The sequence below is a fragment of the Hoplias malabaricus genome, chromosome 9 (assembly GCF_029633855.1).
Source record: "Hoplias malabaricus isolate fHopMal1 chromosome 9, fHopMal1.hap1, whole genome shotgun sequence".
NCBI classification, from domain to species: domain Eukaryota; kingdom Metazoa; phylum Chordata; class Actinopteri; order Characiformes; family Erythrinidae; genus Hoplias; species Hoplias malabaricus.
The window spans coordinates 14431090-14457402 of record NC_089808.1 but is presented as its reverse complement, the minus strand read 5'-3'; positions in this window follow the sequence as shown (position 1 = coordinate 14457402).

Here is a 26313-nt window from a genome sequence, read left to right as displayed (position 1 = left end):
ATCCTTTTTAAATTTCCATTCCATTTCATTTGCCCCCTGGTTGGGCTGCACAGTATATCGTTTCAGTATCTTCAATGCAGTGTGCACACGGTCATATCTTAGAATGTGCAGTGGCACTTCAAGTGCAGGCTTTAAACATGATGATGGAAACAACATGTGAAGTTTAAGGATGCTGTGTGCAGATATGAGGAGTTTTATACTGCCACAAAATGTCTCCCCACCACAAAGATTTCTGCAAGAATAGATTGTTTGTGTGCATAGAATGAAAGTGTGGATAGGGCTGGTGTTGCTTTTATCTTCCTATCTGTCATGTGTTTAATGAAAAAGAATCAAGCGAAAACAGAAGACAAAACCTAGAAGAGCCAAGCATATCAGCTGTCTGTCTATGTAAAGAAGGTGTTCTGAAGTGCCGCAGGGCCAAACTGCTTTGATCACAACTGTTTTTGAATTTTTTTTTTAATTCATTATTATTTTTTTTAATTAAAGTGATTGTGTATAGCTTCACTTGTAACGTTATTGCTGATTGACACAAAAAATTGCACAGTTCTTATTTTCCATGGCACATCTGCTGGAAGTAAAAATGTTTATTTATTTATTTTTTTAAACTCCTGTCTTGGCTGCATAGTTTGTTGCTAGTTGTTGTGAGTTTTTTTCCCCCCAATATTTCCGTATGTACTGCAGAAAAGAGAATTTTATTCTATGTCATATTTTTCCCAATGATGTTCAGCTCTACTCCTATGTGTGTCCAATCCCAGAGATCAGTGGCACAGTAACAAAAACAGCCAATTTGTAAAGGATAATGTGTGACAACAAATGTGGGCGGCAAGGGGCTCATTAAAAGCCATGTTTCTTGTGTTTGAAATCACAGAATAGTGGCTCAGCTGAGGCCACGTGCCTCCTGTCACTCGCTCAAATACCAATTTTCTCTCACACACAAACTTTCACTAAAAAGTGCCCTCCAGCCAGGAAACTATGAGAACAGATGTAGGACATTGTGATGTTTATGAGGGAGGGAGTCAGAGGCTGGTTTTCAGTTTGTTTTGCAAAATGATGATGCTTTGGTTGAATTTCTCTTGGTGGATATGAACAGCAAAGGGCCAAACTGCTCCTTCCTCCAGCTTTCATCCTTCTTGAGGTGGCATGAATGTTGTTGGAGATGGTCAGGTTAAAATGGTCATGTAAACAACATCTTATTAGTCATTGGTGGAATTGGGTTATTCACTGTATAGAACTGTGTACAAGCCCTACCTCTGTACCACAGGTGTAGAATTAGCGTGGCGTGGACGGAAGTGACATGTCCCCACCAATATCCAGCAATTATTAAATTGTCCCCACCAATAATAAAAAAAAAACCCCACCCATCAGTCGATGTCTCATTAACCTAGAGGTGCACAAAGTGTTAAATCCCATTCTGTACTCGAGGTCCTACCTCCCATAACACATATGGCTAGAGTAATTGACTGTGCCTTTCCCTGCTGTCACCTGGGAGTCTGTAGCTACCTTTCTAGTCATATGTGAGACTCAGGTGCAATGTGGCTGACACCGTGTTTAATATTTCAGCAGTTAAAGCAGTTACACTACATATAATAAAATCTTAAGTGATTAGGATAGGTATTTATAAATTAAATGCTCTGATGCTAATAAAAACAAACATCTGTATGTGTACACATTTGAGGTGTACAGAGGTGCACGTGGGTGTCAAAAGTGAGTGAGGATGGCACCACAAAGGAAGAAGGTGGACACTATGAGCTATTTTTCAAAGACACATGAAGGTATATTCATAGGTCCCCATCAATGTCAAGAGCAAATCTATGCCCTTGCTCTGCACAACCCAAGTTATGGTCTCAAACACATTAAGAAAGTGAGCAGTTCAATAAATGAACTCTAGACAAGGCCACAGCTGTTCACTGAAAACCATTCCAGGTGACGACCTCATGAAGCTGAGAGAACACCAAGAGTGTGCAAAGCTGTCATCAAAGCAAAAGGTGGCTACTTTGAAGAATCTAAAGTATAATACATTCTGGTTTGTTTAACACTATTATTTTTTTGTTTTTTTACTACATAATTCCATATATGTTCGTTCATAATTGTAATGGTCTCCATATTCATTTATATTGTAGAAGATAGAAAAAAAACATAGCAAGAGATGTCCAAACTTTTGACTGGTACTGTACATTCACAATATGTGGAAAATGGCCCGAAACAAAGGAAACCCTCCCTGAGTGGGTGTGTCTAAACATTTGACTGGTACTCTGTGCCAGAAGTCCATTACAATATGAAATTCTCAAGCTCCATGATCATTGCTGAACATTTCTCATTAAAGCCTTTTAAATATCCCCCAAATCTTATAAAACCTGGCTTGTTTGCTCATTTCTGTGTTGTGTGTAATATCCACACACCTGCTCTCACAGTTTTTTGGGATGACTTGACAGCACATTGATTTTAAGGAATGTCCTTAAAAACCTTTTTGGACTGATCTAAGTGCCTATATAACTGCCTCATTCAGTGCTCACGCGAGGCCGTCTTTCATCTGAGGCATAAACAAAGAGATGCACAGCTGTTCAGTGGTAAGGTCGATCCTAGTTAGAAAGCCACGAGTACCATCTGTAATGCACACCTGGCAATATCTTCATGAATGGGTTGGAATTTATTATCAAATTTAAATGATCATAATTAAAACCTTGGCATTAACACATTCAGCAAATTTGACTTTGTTTTTTTTTTTAAAAAGTTCCAGTCAGATTTGAGACTAGTTGGACCATTCTGATGTCCACCTGGGGCTTAGAAAAATATGGTGATTATTCCTATCACTGTATACAAGATGTAAGATACTGCCTTTATTTGTTGGATTCACTGGGATTGTTTCTGAGCATAGTACATTCATTCAGAATAGTATTTAGATCTTTGAGGTTATATGTCCTTACCTTAAACCAGATGCTACAGCTGTGTGGTCTGTTTGGTTGTGTAGTAGCAGCTGTCCCCACTGTTTTACACTGTCTTTAAAGCAGTTGTTTTTCTGTGTTAGGGTTCAGTGATGTGAGCAGGCTTTCTGTTGCTCTTCCCTAAACCCTGATGCAAATGCAGGATCACATCCATGCACTCATACGTGTACACATCATCACACAAAGTGCCTCTGCTTCTCTAGCTGACACAAGGCATAACTGGCATTTACATAATGGGTATGCCCACTCAAGGCTTGCCTGAGCAGGAGTACTGCTGGGTTTCTCTCTGAGAGACCTCTGCCGCTGCTTCTCACGCAGCCAATCTGGTGAAAGGACCACATCATGTTGGGCTGGACTGCAGGCCAGAGGGAGACTTGCTCTGCATTGTTTAGAGTATAGACCAAGCTGGGTTGATCAAGATCAAAACAACACCTTTTACAGCTGGTTCCAAATGCACTTGATCAACAGAGACGTGTTTGGTGTCTGAGCGGTTTGCTGCTAGGATTTCACACCGGAGCTACGAGTGAGTGAAGCCTATGACCACCAATTAGTATCTTGGAAAAAATACACATGCAGGGATGTTAGTTACACGGTTCATAAACACCACTCCAGCTCATCTCAGAGACAACTGTCGCTTCATTGCTCCACAGAATGATTCCTAGAGCAATGCTTGGGAGCTTTATGCTTGGGTAGCGCTGCACTTAGATTGAATTAAAAATGTAGATCTATTTATTTTATTTCTAGTACTCTTAATAACTATCCTTTTTTTTATTACTCTCATTGTCTTATTTTAAGTTGTTTTAAATTTTACTGTATAGCTTTTTAATCATTTTTATTTTTATTATATATTCTGGCCCTGTGAAGGACTGGTGCCCCCTCCAGGGTGTATTCTCGCCTTGCGCCCAATGATTCCAGGTAGGCTCTGGACCCACCGCGACCCTGAATTAGATAAGCGGTTACAGATAATGAATGAATATATATTCTGTTTTAATTCTATTTGAATACTTTTTAATTGTTTTTATTTTCTTTTACTTTCTAAATTCTGCTGTAATTTTTCTGTATCGCTCTGTAAAGCACTTTGAATTGCCATTGTGTACGAATAATGCTCTATAAATAATCTTGCCTTGCCTTTATACCCAAAGGTTGGCACTTGACTTGGGGTTTGGTGACTTTAGGTGCTTGTGCATTTTTTTTTTTTTTTTGTGTGTCTGGACTTTAGAAAGTATATTAGCTGCTCTCCCTGTGTCTGCATGGGTTTCCTCCCACAGCCTAAAATCACGTTTGTAGGTAGATGGGCGTGTGCGAGATGCCCTGTGGTAGCCTGATGCCCTGTCCAGTGTGTGTTACTCCCTCACTCCCAGTGATTCCAAATTAGATCTCTGGACCCTCTGTGACCCTGGACGGGATGATGTGCTTACAGAGCATGAATGAATATTTTTTTATGATGATTAATGAATATTGAATCATGTTTTTCCCCTTTCTGTGCATCTAGAACTACCTCTCTTTGGCTTCAATGGAAGCTCAAAAATGATCACTTCTCACATGGTTATGGTGTGACTGATAGAGGCCAGGAGCCCTGATAGAAGCCTTGCATCAGCCTGCACTACAATGAATGATGAGTCAAACTAAGAAAATGCTGATATCAAGCTCTCTCTCTCTCTCCTTTGGAGAAATAATGTCTGGCTGTCACATTACATAAAGGCACTACTCTTTTTACCACCATGTGCTACAATGGCTTTCTCCTTGAGTTTGCTGGTGTTGTGTTCTGATAAATGGAGCTAATGTGATCACATTCTTTCCAATTCAGCCCCTGCCATTCACCGCAGGCCAGCACTTATGCAGTTATCTTTGTTAGAAAAAGATGTATAAGGCACTGTGGTGCGTGTTTTCTCCCTATGGACTGTGATTCATATATGACTCTCACAATACAGATATAAGTATAATGCATTTAACCCCTTATTAGATAGAGTGTGGGATTCATTTCCCTGCATAATTCAGCACACCATTTTACACCAGCAAGGGCCTTTGGGCAAGACTCCTAATACAGAGTTTACCAACATTTGTAACATTTATTAGAGTTATAATTTGCTAAGGATTAGGGTGCCCATATAAACATGGAGATTTTTTTTTTTTATTGAACTGCTATAAACATAGCACAAAATATAAGGACATTTATGTTTGGTAGATCATATTGTAACGGTGCTTCTTGGCAATAAATCTTATACCATTGGAAAGTCTGTTAATTTTCCTTTTAAATGGTGTCTCATTTGTAAGGAACATGCTTTTGTGGGATGAGCAGTAGACCTGAGTAAGTGGATTGTGCCCATGAAAAATTTGCCAAATACTCTCTGCCAATGACAGAGTGTGAAATGAATGGTGTGTGGCGGCATCTCCCTCACTGGAAAAATGAAGCTTGTAATCATTGGAGACAATCTCAATGAAGAGAGATATCGAGATGAAATTCTGCCACCAGTGGCAATCAAATTACCAATGTGCCAGAATTACCAACACATCCACGTTGGCTGACTTACGACAAATGTTGGTTGAAGAATGGGATGCCATCCCACAGCAGTGTGACCAGGCTGGTGACTGAGGCTACTGTTTGTTAAATGACTCAATTGTTAAATTGCCAATATGTCTTGTTTTACCCACATACTCAGCTCTACTGCTCATCCCACAAATGCATGTTCCTTACAAGTGTGGCACCATTTAAAAGGGAAATTAACAGGCTTTCCAATGGTATATGATTTATTGGCCAAACACAGATTTCATTACTTTTTCTGCTATGTCTAAGCTGCCTTAACGCTGACCTTGGCGTATTCTTTTCTTGCCACTCATGCAGGCTGCTTTTCACACTACTCACGGTGTGAAATACATTTGCTGGTCTGATATAAAAGTGGTCAGATGAACAGGAAAAAAAAAACCTGTTTTGAGACAACTTACCAAATTTATGGTGTTGAGGGAGGGGAACTCTGGTGGTTGATGTGACTTGACTTGGCTTGAAACTGCTGACACTAGCCATTCGTCTGTGTTAGAGGAAACTACAGAACAGATCTACTGCTCTCGTGGCTGTGCCTGACGCTCCCTGCAGTGTGGTTCACAAAAGAGGTAAACATTTGAACTTTATATGACCTTGCACATCTGATGTGGTGAACTCCTTTATTTTTTATTTTCCCTCCGCTGTACTTGCCACTAAGCTCAGTACAGCGAAAATCCGTATCTGCCTTGTGCATTCAGTTGAAAACAACTGGTAAATTTACTGAGCTGTGTGAAAGCAGCTTTACTTGGTGTTCATGTTTACCTTTTATAATGAAGGAATAATGCTTGAGGTTTAACTGGATTTAATATAATAATAATAATAATAATAATAATAATATAATAACAATAACATTTTATTTGATAAGTGCCTTTTAAGCCAACCGAGGAGCCTGCACAACAGAGATAAAAAGGGATCAAATAAAAATTACACGCACAGATATGCAAACGTAACACTTACGAAAAATCTCAGTTCTGAATCACCCATAATCCAGCTGGGGAAAGATGGGTTTTAAGAATAGCTTTGAACATGGCTGCGGAATACCAGACAAGAGGGGGAGACTGTTCGCCGCTTTGGGCCAGCAACATTAAATGACCGATCAGCCTGATCACAAAATGTGCGCAGCTTGTGGGAGAAACTGTAAGCAAATGCGAGTCTGAAGATTGTGTGCTGGAGAATGACTGAAGAAAACTACTTACGTAAAAGGCCTGAGGCCATTCTGAAAACCATCACAAGCAGTTTGTGTTATACACAATACAGTAATGGAAGCCAGTGAAGATGTTTTAGAGTTGGAATAATGTGCTCAGAAGATACAACAGTGTGGGGTCAAAAGTGACTCCCGGGTTTCTGTTCTCGGTCAAAGAGGAAACAGTGTGTATCCCTGGATAGAAACAGCAATATTATTTATTTTCTTAGTTGTAGCTGCTGAGTCAATTATTATGGCCTCAGAGTTGTTGCTGTTCAGACTCCTCCTTAATCCAGATCCTCACATCAGCTGAATAGTCAATCAGGACAGAGGGTAGAGGTCTAAGTAATGGTTCAGTCTATAGATCCGTACGTCATCTTTAAACTATTGAAACCACGTTTCGTGGCCTGATGACCTCACCAAGGGGCAGCGGGTTGTCACTTCAAGATGTTCTAGTTAGCTCATCTGCTTATTATGTTACCTTTTACTTAGAGTTTACTTCATTATCTTGATTATAAGAGAAGATACCACTTTATTGATCCCAGGGGAAATTGTAGTGTCACAGTACTGTACATGGTGCACAAGAGAAGACATACAGAAGTAATAAATAGTAATAAATAAAAATAAATAAAGAAGTAATAAATAGTGCAGAGATATAGAAGTGGGATACAGAAGTAATACTAGGTGTGGTACTACAGTGCTATGAAACTTAATATAATTAAATTGTGGAGGGTCTATATACGTATGAGTTCTGTACACATGACATATACAAGAGCAGCCTTAGCAGGTATTGTACTAAGAAACATAAGCGATAAAATACTTCACAACACAAGTGAAAAATGTCTAGAGTAAGTGAAGTAAATATATTCTTAAGGTGGTCAATTTAGAGAGCAGAATAATAATGTGGACTAGCAGCAGGTCAGATAAGACAGCAGTGACGATGAGTGCAGCTTAATGGTTTAAATGACAGTATGGACTGGACATGTAGCAGTATTGTGTGGATCAGCACAGTTCAGACAGCAGGAGATCAGTCGTGTCCCTGCAGTAAGGAGTCTCATTGTAAAGCCTTATTTGCTGTGGGAAGAAATGACCTCACACGGCGCTTCTTAGCACACCGCAGCTGTATTAGTCTTCCACTAAACAGGCTTCTCTGTTTGCCCACTGTAGTGTGCAGGGCAGGTGAAATAGTGTCCATAATGGCCAGCAGCTTATTAAGAGTCGTTTTTTCTGCCACTACCTCCAGAGTGTCCCGTTTGACTCCAGCGAGAGAGCCAGCCATCTTGATTAGTTTGTCGGGTTTGTTCAGTGCAATTTTTTGATGCTATTGCCACAGCACACAACACCATATAATATACCACCAGTGATGACTAACTGGTAGAATGTCCAAAGGAGTTTAGTCCACACTCCAAAGGACCTCAGTGTTTTATATTAGCTATTAGTGTTCTAATGCCTGGCCCACACAACAGGATTAAAAAGAAAAATCCTCACAGATGTTGAAAACATGAAAAAGCCCACACACAATGACCTTTCCCACAGATGCTTTATTGTTGTTCATCCTCAAAGTCCCCATACTACACAATCTGCCCTGAATGAAACGCTACATGCTTTCAGACTGTTCACACCTGACAGACCGCTCCGATCTGAGAGTAGGAGGGAGTTTGTCACCAACTAGATGTAAATAAACCTGGCGGATGGCAGTGTAGTCATAACTCTAGCTCGGCTCTCATTGGTTTACATGACATTAACATTGCGTTTCACACCTGAGAGGTGTCCTCCACCCCATACTACAGGATTCTAATTTGTAAATAATGAATAATTAAGCATTCACAATCAAGGCCATGACTGCACTGGGAGAAGATTGGAGGAGTAAGGATTAGATTATGGACTACAGGGTCAACTGGGAATATAATCATTTACTTTCACCCTAAAATCAGGAGACCTTTTGCAGTTGTTGAGAAGAGCAAATCACCAGACATAACATAAGAGCACTGTGCTACTTTTAATTAAAAAAAAAGTGGAATTTGGCTATTAATATTGCTTTGTCTGGAAGGAAAAATTATATTTTCTGATCAGTATTTGTCATTAAAAAAATAAAGTACTTGTAGCAAATAGCTACCACTACCACTAAAATGGCTGAATAGTGTTATACTAGACCTGGATGATACGTCCAAAATTTATATCACAATATATTTCTTATTGTCTGTTGATACAGTCTAATTATGATATCCATATGAACAATAAAAAACCACTGCAAAACTGCCAAGAACTGAAAGCAACATGACAGCGCCATCAAACAAATACTAATATTTTTAAACTAACTTTAAAATTGAGTGTATTGAACTGACAGAAGCATCTTGTAATTAACATTAGTCAGTGACACGCTGTAAATAATATATATTAAAATATTGAAAATGTATAGGGGCGGCACGGTGGTGCCCGCTCCAGGTGATTGTCTGTGAGGAGTTGGTGTGTTCTCCCCGTGTCGGTGTGGGTTTCCTCCGGGTGCTCTGGTTTCCTCCCGCAGTCCAAAAACACACGTTGCAGGTGGATTGGCGACTCAAAAGTGTCTGTAGGTGTGAGTGAATGTGTGTGTGTCTGTGTTGCCCTGTGAAGGACTCGCGCTCCCTCCAGGGTGTATTCACACCTTGTGCCCAATGATTCCAGGTAGGCTCTGGACCCACCGCGACCCTGAATTGGATAAGCGGTTACAGATAATGAATGAATGAATGAATGAAAATGTATATAATAATCATAGCATTGTTATTACAACATTTTATATTGCGATATATATTGATATTGAATTATTGTCCAGCCCTTTTGTTATACCATCAGTTAGTAGCAAACTTCTGGGAAGCCTTTACAGTAGATGGTGGAACATTGCTGTGAGAATTTGATGGCATTCAGTCGTGAGAGCTTTAGCGAGGTTAGGTACTGATGTTGGATGCCCTATGTGTAGTCTCTGAAGGGTTGTCAGTGTCTTGTTGAGATTCACCGAAGAGCTGGAGGAGTTCAACACCGCGGCTATGGCACATGTTGGAAAGGACTGACAACAGTACAGAAGAACCGTTACCTGTCAACACTCATCTAACCTCTACAGCTCCCCCCCTCCTCTTCTTTTTTTCTCACCATCTCTCCCTTCATCCCTCGCTCACTCCTATCTCATCTGACAATTTCTCAGCCTTTTAGCTCGTCTCCTTATCCAAGGAGCTGGCCTGGGACACTCTGTTCATTCTGCTCAGGCTCACAGATATGGCTCCTGTATTTAAACAGGTTTCTCCTTCAGCTCTTCATTGACATGCATGTGCTGCAGCCTTTATCACACATGAGCACACATGCTCCAGCCCACTATGCACTCACTCTTCTCTCTCTCTCTCTCTCTCTCTCTCTCTTTTCTTGCTCACTCTTTTTCTGTTTATATATATATATATATATATATATATATATATATATATATATATATATATATATATATATATATATATATAAATGAATGAATGATTTAGGGAGAGATGCTTCTTTCTCATTCTATCTTTCTCAATTTCATTCTTTTTTCTTTGTTTTGTTCAATATCAAACATTCTCTTTATTCTCATTTTTGCTTTCCTCTCATTTCTTTTATCTTCTCTTCTTCAATCATCTGTCCTTTCATCTCTCTTGCTTTCTTTCTCCCACTCCATTTCTCTGCCTCTCTCTGCTTAAAATAGCTCTTTTCTGTCTCATTGTTGAGAATTATTAAGTTATTGAGCAATTTCTGTTAAGAGATTATCTGTTATTCCAGTCCACATTTAAGCGGATGAATTTCATTGGTCAGGGCTGATGAAGCTTTAATGCAGAGAAGAGTAATAAGAAATTCGCTGAATCAATGCCTTCCTCACAGTACAAAGCTCTTTAGCTTAAAACAGCTATTAATTTTTTTACCCTCTAGGAGCAAAGAAGTGGCAATGAGCCATATCTTAAAGTTTCACAGTTATGAGGTGGCTGCACTACATTCTAAATCTTTGCAGAAAAGCATTCCCAGGAGAATAGGACACTTGGGGGCAGTATCCACGTTCTTCTTACTGTCATACCATCTCAAAATATTAACAAGGTATTAACAAGGGTGGGTGTGTTAGTGGGGAGTATGCACTGTCAAGCTACATGAGCCTCGTATCTGAGTGTGTGGGTAGAGTGAAGGGTTTTCAGCTCAGCACAGCCCTACACTGCGCACCAACACATTGATGATAAAAAGCTGTTTCTGAGAGAGCACATTTTAGTGACTAGTGCTAGAGGAACAGAAAAGACAAGGCCCTACACTGTTTAGAAGCACAGCTGGTCAACTAACAGGCACCTGTGCTTTAGCACGCCACAGCAGATGATTTTCCAGTGAAGTGAGGCTGAAAACGCACATATTTCGAGGATAAAGCCTCATACCTGTGAGTATGAGTGACCGGTCTTTTGAGTGTTTCAGCTTCATCCTTCATTTTTGAGTGTTTCAGCTTCATTCCTCTCTCTTTTAACCCAGACTCAGCGCTAAACTCACAACTGCGCTGGGATTGTGTCCCCCCCCCTCCCCGTTTTCAGTGCTCCCACAGCACTCTCTCCCTATGGTTCTCTTAAATACACATGAATGAATTCTTTGGCCTTGATTTAAATTAGTCAGACAAAGAACAGAAATTTGACAGAGCACACATTGTAACTTTGAGACAAATTTTTAAATGTGTTAATTTTTGTACCGCCCAACCCTAGCCACAAGTCATAAGCCTAGCCTCAAGTATAAGGTGGGGGAAGTTTGGCTTGTCTTGTTTGTTGTTAAAAATGCTGAAAAGCATCAACCGAGATATTGCTCTATTTCTGCTCCATAGGTGGACAATAGTAACAAATTTTTGCTCTAGATGTAACTGGCTCTAAATTCAGGGGAGCTCTAACTCAACAAAAGTAAGCTAACACAAAAAGTACTAAACAACTCAAGTTGCAAATGAGTTTCTGTGGTCATCAGTAGATAAAAACATACAGACAAGTTAAACTTTAGCTTGCAAAAACAGATGCTGAGCTTTTAAATGTATAAAACCCCCCAGAGAACTGCACTTCCCACCAATCACAGGCTTTCCCTTTAAATTGGGCTGTGTGGGCTTTTTGTTGTTTGTAAGGCACTGATTTTCTTTTCCTGAACTTGTGTAATGATGGGTTTAACACAGCAACAAATTATCCACTGAATATTCTCCATTACACCTGCAGTGTCTAGATTGGTATTAAAGCGAGGTTATGAAGAAATTGAGTAAAATGATTTAATGCAAAGTTGTAGGTGGAATCACAGACCTATAAGGACGACTTAATGAATCTATGATATAATTTCAGAAGAAGCATTTTACAGAAAGAAGCTAACCTAAATATAGACAAACATTTTCTGCGAGAGGATTTAGCCTTGAGGTGATCCAATACCCTTTGAAATAAAACTGCACTGCGCTATGGCAACAGCTGTATCAAAGAGCTGAGGATAAAGGCCTTGGGCATCTTTAAAAGAGGGGAATTGCAGCTCTGTCAATTGCTTTTGTACTAAGGCTATGTCTGGCATTTAGAAGAATGTGTTGATAATGGACCTAATTGCGTCTAACCCAACATTCTCAAACGTCCTGGAGCTGAGGCCTAATTAAACAAACCAAATAAATCTGTATTAATTTAATTTCTTAAGCTTAAACTTTAAGGATATTGCATTTATTATGACATATCTCACTAGGGCTGACTTTATATTGCAGTTATTTCATACAAATTAAGGCCCAGCCCTGTTTTTATTTTCCTGCTTTTCCTTCATGAGGCTTAAACATTAAGAGCATTGTGGTAGTCAGAAAATTAGTCATAGTTGTGATGTCACAGTGGTAGGGGGCAGCTACAACCTAAGCTCGTGTACAAAATCAATACTCCAGTGGTTCTCAAACTTTTTAGATCAATTACATTTTTTTGTGCATAATTTACACAGTGTTTTGAAAGAAATAAATTGAAAAGAAATCAATATAATGTAAGTTATGTGCTTTAAAAGGCTATAGGTGAAAACAGCACTGTACTTGGAGCAGGTGCTCACAGTGCCTCTCAGTGTTTGTATGAATAGGTGAAGGAGGCACAGTGTTTTAGGACTCTATATGATCTCTATAGACTCTATATGATATTTTCTTCTACTGTGTTTTCACATGTACAGAATTCTCGCTTTGTTTATCTCTCTTTTTGCCTCTGGAATGGGTTCTTCTAGACTCCAGAGTATTTCTAAGGCTTGGTCGGTGCTGTTTTTCTTGTTTTCTGCTTTGCCCTTTTTGTAATTAAGTCCAAACCTCTGCCTCTGGCCTTTGCTTGCGTCAAGAAAGGAACAGAAACTGGGCTTTCTTTATACAGATTTCTCAAAAAAAAAAATGGGAAATTGCATTCCTTCCCTGGAAAAAAGCAGTGTAATGCTGTAACTCTGGTGTATGTGTAGCACTTTATTTATTTATTTATTTATTTATTTATTTATTTATTTATTTATTTATTAAGAAATTAAATTGAAGCATAATTATGAAAACTGTGAAACATCATGTAATTTACATTTTAAACATGTCGAACTGTAGATTTACATAGAACACATAGATTTTCACTTTTTTTTTTTTAATTCCTTATGTACCACCATTGGTACGTGTAACCACAGTTTGAGAACCAATGCACTACTGAAAATGGTTCTGTAGGCAGTGCTGCCTTCAAACCATAATGAATGTAATTGGTTGACGTGATGAATGTAATTGTTTAGCACACACTGGGCAGAGACTTTCAAATAGTGCACCATGGTAAAGCTCTGCCTAGACCTGAGTGCTGCCAGAAATGACTTTGGAAGAAATAAGTGTGCAATACAATGTTCTTATTTGTTACTGTAGACTCAGTTCTGTTTCATAATTTGTTGAAAGTGCTGCAAAAATCTTTGTTAATGCCACAATGCTCTACTTTGAGGCAGATTCTGTAGAAGTAAATTTTGCATATTTGATTAATGACTGCTGCGTCTGCAGAAGCAGAGCATTTTTGCATGTCATTTTGCAGCTGCTTCAGAGGCAGCGATCATAAATCAAATATGCAAAATGTACTTCTTTAGAATCTGCCTCTGAAGCAGCAGATTTTAATTGTACATCGTGCAGCTTCCTCTGAGGCAGTAGTTATAATTCAAATGTGCAGGAAAGTACTTCTTCAGAATGTGTTTTAGAGGCAGCAGGTCATTATAACATTCTGCAGTTCATCAGATGCAGTTACATATTCCTCCATTAAATCAAAACCAAATACTGAGATTTTTGAGCCATTTCCAACAAATTATGAAACAGAAGCAGGGCTCCAGACAGCGACTAAAATGGTAGCAATTCCAATCAAAAATATTAATTTGTAAAATAATTAGTAAAATAATTGTCAACAGGTGGCAACTTTTGATTAAAATTATTATTATTATTAATTTTTAATAAAATTTTTAGTAAACAATACATCCTCACGTGAAGCATCTAATGGCTATCAAAAAAAAAATGCCTGCATGCTCATGGATTTCAGATTTTCGGATTTTGAGGAAAACATGAAACCCAAAGCATTAGCTAAGCGGAGCAGACCATTTAGCAGCGAACGGTGGTGTGTAGAAAATGGCAAAGTAGAAAATATCCAATCTACATCTCTGTCGGACTGGAAGAGGCCATCTGCTCAACCCCAGCCTGACTCTGCTTGCACCAGTGCAGTAGTGGGAGACACAGACAAGATGAACTTGAACAGCTATCCACCACAAGCGAAAACAACCACAAAGGGACATTTCAAAACTTCTTGACCTTAGAAGTTTCCATGGCTCAATTACAGTGACGTAAAGCAGACTATGTACTGTGAACTCTGTTTGAAAGCAAGCAAAGATATTGCTTGAAAACAGACTCTAACAGGAAAAAAAAGACACACACTTGCTTTGTGACCTATTTTTATACATATTATTTGGCACTTTATTTGAAGTTATTGGCACTTTGTTTTTTTTTTTGTTTTTTTTTTTTCACTTTTTTCCTTCACTTTTTTTCATTCAGTCTTTTGGCTGGAACCCTGAGAGACCAGTCTGCAGTAACAAAAAAAAAAAAGAAAATAATATTGGATATTTATTTCTTTCAAAATCATTTCTGGCAGTCACAGTAGGCAAACACAGAGGTGGTAAGTTTAAGGCAATTAAAAAATAAAATTGATTAAACTTTTTACCCTGTCAGGACATGCAGCCCTGCTTGAATTCCCCAGTATTCTGACATTTCCAAGGAGCAGGATGTACCTCCTCACCACATGTTTGCCATTTCTTTTTATGAGGAGATATGCTACGTTATGTGAGGTGCTGAGGGGTGAAAAAAACTGTCACTGACGAGGTATAGCCACCACATCAAATAAAGCAATCCCATGTGTTTAATGTGGTGCTCCATGGAAGACATCTTGAAGTGATTTTAGTGTCAGGAGGAGGAACAACCACAGTCTTTTCCTCTGTGAACGTGTGTTATTGACCAGTGTCTGAGTTCACCTGTCAACACAAGGTTCATATTTTGGTCAATACAACCAGCGTGAAGAATCCCACAGTGTGAACAGAGGGGGGTTTATGTTGTTTCACAGTAGTGGGTTGTCCATGTTGGGTTTTAAATAATGTAGTGTTATTGGCCCGCTAAAAATAAAGTGTAGACCAGTTACAAAAAAAAAAAACAAGTAAGAAAAGTATATGCGGGGGTCAACCAGCGTGACCCTACAGTGTGACCAGCATTAAACCAGCACAGAGCATTCTGATGGTTTTTCAGCAAGGGATACATGTTTTAGTATAGATTTTGATACACACTGTGGCTTAAATTGCAGAATAATTTGCAACATGCCTTGATGACATTTCTTCATGGATGACAGCCCATCACTTGAAGCTGAACCCCAGTGAGAACCCCTCAGAACATCAGGCTCTCACCAAGTTTTATCATCTCCAGTAGCTATGGCTTGTTATCACTCCCAACTCATGTTTCAAATCTTTATAGGTTTCTCCTCTACTACCTGTGAAGGATCTAAGCTTTTCTCTCTCAGGACACCACCCAGGCACTTGTTCATTCTCATTGCCTTCTCAAGGCTTAACTAGTGCAACCCGCTCCTCACTGGTCTGCTATCAGGCCCCTGCAACTGATCCGTATCATGGCACCACGGCTGGTCTCCAGTCTTCCAATGTTCACTCGTTTTTCTGTTGCTGTTTTCCCTTCACTGATTTCTAGTAGCTGCTCACATCAGATTTAAAACCCTGATGCTCCTCTACAAATTCTGGACCAGTTATATTATGACGACAGTGGTCAGGACCCAATCCATGCCTCGAGAGCTTCAACACCCCCATTGGAACAATGTTTTCTGGTTCAGGAGCCAGTTATGTTGGTGGAAACATGTCAAATGATTCCAAATTTGGTTTCACAAATGGGAACTGAACCAGTTCCTTGTTGATGGAAAAGGGTTAATAGTCTTTCAACGCAGACTGAAGATTCCTCTCTCTATGCAGTCTTTAATCAATCACTAATGCTTCACTTGAATGGTCTTAAAATGCCTTCAATGTATGGTATTGCATAAAAAAAGATTTAGTATTTTTCTGTTTTGAAGCGTCAGCGTCTGCTGTTTCTAGTGGGATATTATGAAAAATCCCAGTTCACTTTTTGCCCTACCCCTCTATTTTGCGCAAGTGTATTGGGCTATAGGTTAATGGTATTTGGATGTTAATCCTGTTTGTTTTAGTGAGGATTTGTTCTCAGAGTAGATGACTAAGCACTTTGTATGTTGTTCTGGACTAGAGCTGAATCGCATTAATGTAGACTGAGTTTTTAAAGTCTACAGTTTCTCAATTCGTGTGATGCACAATATTGGGATGTAATTATATAAAATATTTTTCTTCTTAACACAACAGACAGGTTTTTGATCTTCTCTTTAATGTGAGTGAATCTGAATGAATAAATAATGTAGGGAATGTTAGGTGAGGTTGTGGACTGCTGAGGGCAGAAAGGCAAAGGCGTGAACTTACTTCATCTGTAATCCGAAAGGCAGCTGCACATCAAGATGAGAACATGTGACACGCGAGTGTGTGTGTTTGTGTGTGTGAGAGGGAGTGTGTGTGTGTCTGTGGCTGTAAAATGAACAGAGAATAACAATGTCCATGAACATGAGCCATGAAGAATAACATCATCCATGCAGCATGTTAACTAATACTTAGCAGATCTACAAACATATGACCACAATGCTACAAACATGTAACCACAACACGTCCAGCAGCTGAGCGCTATAACCTCAGCAGCTACAAATAAATAACTCATTACAACTTAACCACTTCCATGAAAGTGAAACTATTACTCAAGGTCTCAACAACCTCAGTTTTCTCCCCCTAACACAGCCCTCTGTAATGAAACAGCGCCATACAGGGTTTGTCATGTGCTGGGCACTGATGGTGTCATCTCTCTTGGAAAAACTCAGCATTTGCGGTAATGGAATAACAGTAAACACAGATTTTTTTTTTTTGACAGATGTCTGATGTCCCTTGGTGCACCACTAGAGTACCCTATAGTTTGGAATCCACTTTAAACCCTTCTCCTCTAAGCCAAGGCTTGATTAGGCAGCCTAGTCTCAGGGTTATTTTGTACATATTTTAATATAAGACTATTCACAGGATTTGTATAAAAATTATTACCTGTTATATAGTAGGGTGGTTCCCAGACAGGGATTTAGCCTAGTCCAGGACTATGCAGCATACTGAATTTTGATTTTTTCCTTTGATAGGAGGATAGTCCAGGACAAGGCTTAATGCTTGTCTGGGAAACCACCCCTATTTATATTCTGGGATGTTCACATCAATTTCTGACTATTCCATGTGAATAAGTCCAATCTAAAGATAATTTGCCACTTTAGTTATTTAATCTTTCAATAAAAGTTGCAGTTTTGAATGAATTACAGTGAATTATGATACAATAACAATAACCGATAATTAGCACCTTGGAGTAGCCGATAGTGATGATAACCTATAATTTTATCTTTTTGTAATTAAAGCAAATTCACATTGGATTAAAGCAAAACAAATTGTTGTTATCATAGGACAAGCCTTCAATATTTGTACATTTCTGTACTTTTCAATTTTATCTTTTAAGTTTATTAGGTGGAGTTAATTTATATTTTATTAAAGATTTACTGATGGTTTCTAGAGGGATGCTAATTAGTGCAGCACTGGGTTTTTTTTGAAGATCAAGGGAGAGAGTAAGTCTGAGCAAGTGTTTGTAATGGTTTATCATCATGATTCAGTAATAAATTCAGACACTGAGGGACTCTATCTATTTTCATTTGTTTTATATAAAAAGGGCTCCTGCATTGTGGTGGTTGAGAGTATCTTTCTGTCATTTAACCTGCTGTGTGTGTGTGTACGTACTGAGGGTCGCTTATATTTTAAATTATTTTTCACCATGGAGAAATTTAATCCCAAAGACTGTTCTTTGAAGAAACTGTAAAAAGCATCCACATGTCAGAGAGTTTACAGGCAGTGCATATGTGCAAGCACAAAAAATGCACCAAGTTATTGGTTATAATATCGGCTAAAATTCCAATATTGGACCGATAACAATAACTAAAAAATCAACAAATCGGCAAAAAATATATTGGCTGTCGATATATCGTACATCACTACTCTAAACTCACTGAGTTACCTACCTCTAAACCTAATACTTCACCTAACACCTATTTAATTATTTGTTTATTTTATTTATTTATTTGTTTTATTACAGACACTGATTAGCTGGGATGTTTAGAAGAAAATCCTATTCTACTTGATTAATAATATATGTATTTATTAATAAAAAATAGTTAATCATTTAATTAGTTTAAATTAATAAAGCCTTGTTCCCTGCACTCTGTATTCTATAATTTAACTACTGTTCCTTTAAGAGATCAAACATACCTTAACTAATCAGCTTGGATGTATTTTGTCTAAAGTGGAATATTTTTTTGGTCTTTGCAGTGCCCATCTCCAGACGTTGTAATCAAAATTCAGAGTTAGACCTGGCCTCTCTTTTCAGGTTAGCCTTTCTGATACTGCCCCTTGGTTGGCCTGTTCTCTGGCAGGGTGACCTACTCACTGAGAGGCCCTGAGGGAGTGTGAATGCCTCCTCAGTGGCATTCCTGTCCACTCCTCTCCTGGATAGCAGATGAAGGTGACTGTGGCAGCTCAGCAGTCAGTAGAGGTCAGCATCTGGAGAAGATTAACCCACCAGTGCCTATCACCACCACTATGCTTCAGACCACTGACAGCAGCTCACTGCGCTTCCTCAGCCGCCACTCTGTGCCTAAAGCACCCATAAACTCACTCACTCACACACCCAACCTCCTGCACTGTGTCTCATTCTTGGTCTGGGTCTTTGGACACTTGCCACAAACCTTGATCACTTTCACTGTGTGGATAGTTCTACACCTGGGTAAATAGTCCTTCTCAACTCTATGCTTCATGTTTATTTTCACAATATAATTGTCTCCAGTTCCCCATGTTAGCTAAGACTCCCCCAATATGCTCTGTACTATAGTACCAACCTGGGAGGTGGAGGGCAAGCACATTCCTCTGAGGCTGAATACCTCTTCTTTTTGAACCAAGACAATGCAACTGGACAGCTCCACATGCTTGGAAGAGAAAGCTAACTGTCCATACCTGCTGTGCTCACTAACAGACATGCTCAATGGATAGCATTGTGCTTGTGATAAAGCTAGTTGCACTGTCTTAGACTCCTGGTCTATATTTAAATTAAATGATTATTCATTTCCACACAGCTCCAGCGACCTGGAGGTTGTGGGTTCAAGTCCCGCTCCGGGTGACTGTCTATGAGGAGTCTGGTGTGTTCTCTCCGTGTCCGCGTAGGTTTCCTCTGGGTGCTCCGGTTTCCTCCCACAGTCCAAAAAGACACATTGGTAGGTGGACTGGCGACTCCAAAGTTTCCGTAGGTGTGAGTGAATGTGTGTGTGTGTCACCCTGTGAAGGCATGGAGCCCCCTCTGGTTGTGTTCCTTCCATGTACCCAATGATTTTGGTTGCCCACCGTGACCCTGAATTGGATAAGTGGTTAATTTCCTCACCATTTGCTAGTTTTTAAAACAAAACAACTAAGTGTTTCTGCTCACAATTAAAAGCATGAAAAGAGACAAGGATGTTGTTAGCTTATATGGTTCTTTTGAAACATATATTAATTTGATAATATTACAACTACTGTGTAGTGTAGAACCATTTGTAAGTTTAGAATAACTACTTGAAGACTGTATCTCCAGTGATCTATATTTAGGGCTCATTAATGAATGGTTTTATTGTGAAATATGTCACAGGGCTCTTTGTACTCTCTTGGCTTTCTAGGTCTCAGAGCGTGTTAAAAGAAGGCTAACACTTCTTCTAAATAAACACCATACCCACTACACGTTTTCAATGTGAGTCTGAAGCCTTAGTTTGATGCTCGAACCACTCTCTCATTTTAAATCAATCTCAACAGGAATAAAGAGTGGAAAAATACCCATGGAACATTTTTTAAATGTTTTAACCATTTGCTTCTATGAGAGGCACATAAGTACAAAAAGGAATGTCAGTTCCAAGGTTATCCAGCTTCTCAAACAATTTGTATGATAAATATCTACCAAAAAGTGCATAACAGGTCAAAAAACTGTATGGGTCTACTCATTTGTCTTTTCCTCAACAATTCTCTGGTGAAAGTTTGGAACAATAGTTTCTTGTCTTTCATGAGGCACACAGTTATAAAAAAGAAACAAACCTGATCAATCTTTCTCAGTAATAAAAATATAACAAAAACGATTTCTTAAATATTGATGAAAATATAAACTGTATATATTTGATAAACTTTGACTTCTAAATTATTCATAGTTCCAAGTTCTTCCACATAAATGAGCCAAGTTAACTCTTGTACCACTTGTAACTTCTAACATCCTGCATTCCAGCAGAAATAACCATTTCAATCAGAAATTGCATTTAGGTTTCTATACACACTAAGCTTTCAATGGGGCAGTTTATGCATAAATTTACCTAAACCGTACACTGTCAGAAAAACTCACTGTGGTGGTACTCTCAAGGGTACATTTTTGTATACTTATTCTATATAAAAAAAATTGTGTTGATTTCATATGCCCCAAAAGTGTGGGGACACATGCTCATCCAACATTCATTCATGGTCTGTAACAAGTTATTCAGTTCAGGGTCCGAAGCATACCCGGAATCACTGGACGCAAGGCAGGGACACACCCTGGAGGGGGCGCCAGTCCTTCACAGGGCAGCTCATCCACCAGTTCTCCTGAAATAGTTTGTTCTGCATTTGCAGTAACAGCTTCTACTCCACTAGGAAAGGCTTTTCATTAGATGTTGGGTCATTTCTCTGTGGATATTATCAGGTGCTGTTGTTGCATTATTAGGGCTGGATCCCAAACACCACTTCTACCTCATCCCAGAGGTATTGGGTACTGCTCCATGGTTGTTCTCTTCCTCAAATCAATGCTTGGCATTAAGCATGTGCATCCCATTTTATTTTATGCTTTTCTTTGATTATCCTGTGGGTCAAGTTGTGTCAGATGAAAGGCAAAAGGAGCAATTTGTTACTTTAGGTTTTATTTTTGTGCTAGGCCTTTTTAATTGTTCTGGGTGATTAATTCACTAATCACTTTGTAAATTGGTAAATCCAAATGAGGGAAAAATCAATGCAAGCCTAGTAGAAGTAGATTAGTGTTCATTTTAAAATCCATCAAAAAGAGATGAGTCTTCAGTCTGTGTGAAGTCAGTGAGGCATTCTGCCATTCAGACACAGCACGGGTTCATTCCACCATCTAAAAGTCAGGACAAAGGACAGACAAGACACTCATCATCAACGAAAGTAGATGGATGGTAGTGCCATGTGTCACAGTTTACACGGCACAAAGAATGTCTAATGGCACAACAATAAGCAGTAATACAAAAATACTAACAATAGCAAAAGAACAATAACAATAGCAAAAATGAGCAAGAACTGAACCAATAAATTATTTTGGGAAAGTTTTCCTTTGATTTCTTTACATTTTAAAGTGTTGTAGACAGCATTTTACAAATTGGTGAGTCAGTATTATTTTATTCGATTGGATGGCTTCAAACGTTAAGTAGCTTCAAAAGTTGTTAAACGTTTCCAAAGCAAGTTTGTGTTTAATGTGAGGCCAGATGCTCTCTCTCTAAGATGCGAGTCTGGACTCTGAATTGAGCCTGATGGACCAAGACAGTTTTTGCTAGTCTTTGCAGTGGGAGCCATTTCTTTTTTTTTTCTTTTTTTTTTCTTTCTTCTTGGGGTTTTTTTTTTCTTACAGTGAAATATTTTTCCAACGTGGGAAATATGGCAAAGACCTATATTATTTTGTGATAAAATTTCTATCACTTTTAAAATGATTAAAAATCCATATGATAATACTGCTGTTCCCACTTGTTTACATTATGACACCGTGCTGCTATGCATAATACATTTTAACAGGAGCAGCAGGAAGGCAGAAAATGGCTGTGGAAGGGTTTGTTCCAAAAAGGGTAGTGTTGTGTGGAGGTGGTTTGGTTGCAAAATCAGATATAACATGCTACATAAATATGCAAGAGATGCAAGAAGCTTGTAACAACAGAAAGGGGAAACACAACGAATATATTTCACCACCTCCAGCCGAAACACCCTGCTGAGTTGAAGGAAAGTAAAAAAAAATGCAGCAAGGAGAGCCCAACAGCTGATGAGCTCCAATGAGCTGTATAATAGTTTGTTTGCTGTTAATACGAAGGCACTATGTCCTTTTGCAGTTTAGTTGTGTGGTAGATTGATTATTATTTGTTTTGTACACAGTCAGAATCTTGGGAAGTTTCTACTGTTTACGAAGTAACCAAATGTTTATAGATTTTATTAATAGTAAAATAAATAGTAAATAGTTGTTATAGTATGTCCTTAATTATTAAAATCATTCTCAGTGTTTTGTCATATTGCCAGTAATATATTTATTGAAAAATACCCTGAAATATAGTTATATTATTTTAGGGACATATTGCCCAACTCTTTTGGGAATCATACATTTCTATAGTTTTCTTCTGAATATTAGAACATTTCTGCAGTATTCTCTTTAACTCTAAAGCCTTTCTGCTGTATTTTCTTTTACTCCACTGTACTATGAAGCATTTTTGAAGTGTTAGTGAATTCATTATTTCATTTTTTCATCTCAGAAGACATTGTTTAACATCAGCTGGATATTGTTGCTGGGTTACACAGTTTAATAAGGGGGCCTGGCATTTCAGGATTCATGGTTCAAATAAAAACAAGAGGGAAAATTTATGTTCAAACTGCAGATTAAACATATTCAGTCAGTGCCATAATAAATAGAAAATACAGAAAAGCAGAAGATATACAGTTGCTGGCACATGACAACCTTCAATCTCTATTGAGTAATTGTTTGTGTAATTTGATTTGACGCGGTTAACCTTTGTACTTTTAAAATCTGTAAAATAACAAACCAATTAAAATGGCCCAAAATTATTTGTAGTAAAACTCTTTAATTTGACCTCTACTACTATAAATTTACCGATGAAGGTGTTTTTATTTTTTAAAATTTAAAAAATTTTTTTTTTTAGGTTTCGTTTTGACAGTGACTGTACATTTTGTATTTATTGTGATGCAGATGTAATTTCTGGATGCTGAACCTAACAAACCTTTATATATAAATACAATAAACTATATTATTAAGTAAATATGCCCTTGCAACATATATATTATTGAACAGCAAAGTAGTACAAAAGAAATAATTAAAGTATAAGGTTTTAATCTGAATGTTTGTACTTTTGCAATCCCAGGCTAAGATCCTTTACAAAAGACGGATAGACTCTTAAGTCATACTGAGATAAAAGCTGTTCGTGTCTGTGATCTGTGTGGTTTGAAGTTAGACAGCTGTAGACGGCCTCTCCCAGAATCTCCACTGGTTTATGAATCAAATGCATGGGTGACACAAAGCAAAGTTCCAGGCATTGCATCTTCCACTATCTTTTCCAAGACTCTGCTTTAATGCTTCTCTTCATGCTAATTTCAATCAAATGTTTAATATATTGATAATATAAGACCTTTAATTACACTCCAGCTTACGTGTGCCAAGAATGAAACTGTTTGTTCTTTAGATTTCACAGGAGATAACAAAAACCCAGAGAAATTCAACAGGAATCGTGTGAGTGGAGAATTTATTTATTTATTTATTTTAATCACATTTGTTTATAAGAAAGAGAGAAAAAAATCTTTACTTAAGTTTTGTTGTTGTTTATTTTTTGCCAGAATTTGGCACTGAAACAATTGGACACATTTCTAGATTTAAATCTGTCCAAACGTAATCGGTGTATGTAATTACACTGTAAATACATATTGAACATAAAAAAGATTTAATAAGACTTAATTTCAAAGCTAAATGTTGGCCTGAGTTGAGATTTCTTTGTAAGGGTTATATACTTTAAGTATATTCTCATCTGTATGTGCTACCAGTGTTGCAGTGCATCTCTAAAGTATTGATTTCAGTTTCTGCACGGTTGCCATGATTTATTCAGACTAGGGAGGTTTAGGAAACTCTGCTTTAGTTTTTTTTTTCCCAAGTCCAGTTCCTTGTGCTGAAAGTATTGATGGAATTTGGTTCATGCTGCTGTAAGTAGTAAGTCTGAGACACTGAGTCCACATACGTTTGCCTTGATAATGTCTGCTTCTATTAATTTTCACCAAGGACAATGATGTAAATGCATTTCTCATCTGGCCATCACAGAGAGCTTTGGGATCTTGATCAAGAAAACCAGCTTCACTCCATGTGTAGAAACTGAAATTGACACAGCTTCCCAACTGCTTTAGACAGGGATTGGAGTAAAAGTGTGCCACTTATGTTCCTCAGATCTTTTCTGAAATAGCAGTCGTGCAGTGATACTGTGTTTACTGTTCTGTACTGCACTAGTTACATTTACTCAAGTACATCAATTTCAGTTAAATATTGCTGATGAAATCTGTACTCTTGGTGAGTAGGTTCAAGTTGCTTCATTTGTACCTGTAGGTAAGTGTTTGCTCTAGATTTGCCCACAGACTTCAGAGACTAGTGCTCTGCTTCTACAACCTATTCTTGTGAGTAATGGCTGCTTGGACGAAGCTGTATTTGTACCTTGTTTTCTTGCACTTTGGAGCTGTAAACCTTCACCGAGAAAGAACAAGCTCAAAATCAATGTAGAAAGGGTGGGATTCGTCTGTTAGAGTCCTCAGTTGTCCACTTTAACTGTCTCTGTTAGATTGTGACCCACCCATCAGCCGTGAACGTCATTTAAAAAATGATTTAGAAAATTCCTGTTCTTTAACGATAGGTTTCCAAATCACGGCACAGCGGAGAAGGAAAACACATCTTTACAGTTTTCCTCAAAGTTAAATTTTGAGCCCAAAATTGTCCCAAGATATTTGTAGGACTGCAAACATTGCAGCCTCTCACTTTAACACGTGAATTCACGTATTAGGGCATGTCTTCTAAAAGCAGTGATCATGTCTTAAGTCCTAGCTATGTTTCATAGGTTTAAATCAAACTTTAATCCAAGTTCTTCCTTTCATATTTAATGTCAGATTCCTATTTTGTTCGCTTATGTTTTTTGTTTTGTTGATGTGCCGTTTTGTGATTAGACATATGTCTGACTTTTAAATATTTAAGACCAAACAGATCCAAAAAATAGTGACAATGTTATTTAATTTCCTGTGCTGTTGAGGATAAATTAGGGTAGCTGCACTGCAACTCAGTACTTAAAGGGGATATACTGTAGCCCTTTTCCTCAAGTTAACACAGTTCCCTGAGGTCTGTGAGTTCAAAATCCCACAGGGATCAAACAACACAGCACAGTTTCCTCTGACAAAACATTTCAAATGTCTGTTTATATCTATTGTTTCTTTAAATGGGAACGAGCCACAGTTCAGTTCAGTGCAAGGGGCACAGACTCTGGTTTTTAGCCATTTTCATTTCATTTCATGTCTATCTTCTCTGTTATTATTTTTTTCATAGGTAATCAATACTTTGTATTTCCCCATGCTCATTGTGTTTCTGCTTGACTCGTCACTCTAGCCCAAACTTTCCTTGGGCTCTGTTGGCTCTCTGTTGCCCAGTTGAACTATATAGTGTGTGTGTGTGTGTGTGTGTCTGTGTGTGTGCGCACATATATATATATATATATATATATATTATATATATTTTCTTTTTACCAGTATTAAAAAAATTAAAAAACTTTATATTATTTTTATTGCTTATATTAATAGACGAGTTTGATAAAGGATGCTAACATTGCTAAAATTCCAAAACATGTTGTTTAGTCTAACTTGACATGGGCTGAAAACACAAATTTTTTCATGATTTCTCTATAACCAACACATTTCGATGCACGCACCTGAATAAGGGGTAAATCAATTTGGCCTAATCTATTCACATTGAAGTGTTTCAGTTCTTACTGCTCCAGTGTTTATTACTACATTATTTACAAAAGCTGGCCTGTTTTTTTTTAAATAATGCATAAAACATGACAGCCAATCAGAAACAGGATAATTTACATTATGCTTTTTATAGGCCTTAATTCTAAACAATGCGTTTTGCTGCATTAAACCACAGATGTATGAAA